We start from the raw sequence: 286 nt of genomic DNA on the forward strand, positions 1-286 counted from the left end.
GGACGGGCTGAAAACCGCGGCCCGGGCCCCCGGCGAGAAACGCGGGGGAGATTCGGCGAAAAGCTCCCCGAAATGGCGGCTCTTCGCGGCCCGCCGCCGGTGACGTCGGGCAGCGCCGCGGTGACCTCACACAGCGCCGCGGTGACGCCACAGCGCCAGCCGTGACGCCCCGCCCCGCCCCGGCCAGCCCCGCCCCCAGTGGGCGTTTGGGGCCAAAACCCCCCAAAGCGGGTGCGGGAGGGGGAACGTTGGAGCGCGGAACCTGTGGGCCGCGGCGCGGCGGTTC

The sequence above is a fragment of the Apteryx rowi genome, unplaced genomic scaffold (assembly GCF_003343035.1).
Source record: "Apteryx rowi isolate R43461 unplaced genomic scaffold, aptRow1 scaffold_94, whole genome shotgun sequence".
Lineage (NCBI taxonomy): Eukaryota > Metazoa > Chordata > Aves > Apterygiformes > Apterygidae > Apteryx > Apteryx rowi.